Raw genomic sequence first — 382 nt, forward strand, 5'->3', positions numbered from 1 at the left:
AGTCAGTGTGGAGAGGAGCTCTTGGAGGGGACATCTTTAGAGTAGGGTCCCCTCTTGGAAGGTCCTTTCCTGGAGAGGCAGAAAGGATCTTCCCATTTGGAGGTATCCCCTATTAAAGAGGTAAAAGGTGTCTCTTTGGAGGGGGTCCCCCATTTGAAGAGGGAGGAGATGATCCCCCATTTGCAGAAGATCTCCTTGGAGAGGTGGATACAGGTCCCTCTTCGAGAGAATCCCTTTAGAGGGTGTCCCCATGAAGAGGTGGAAGGAGGTCCCCCATTTGGAGATGTCCCCCTGAGAGAGGCAAAAGGGTCTCGTTTGGAGGGGCAGAAGAGGGTCCTTGTTGGAGAGATCCCCTTGGGAGGAAGCAGAGAAAGTCCCCCAT

The sequence above is a fragment of the Cariama cristata genome, unplaced genomic scaffold (assembly GCF_000690535.1).
Source record: "Cariama cristata isolate BGI_N322 unplaced genomic scaffold, ASM69053v1 scaffold36698, whole genome shotgun sequence".
NCBI lineage: Eukaryota > Metazoa > Chordata > Aves > Cariamiformes > Cariamidae > Cariama > Cariama cristata.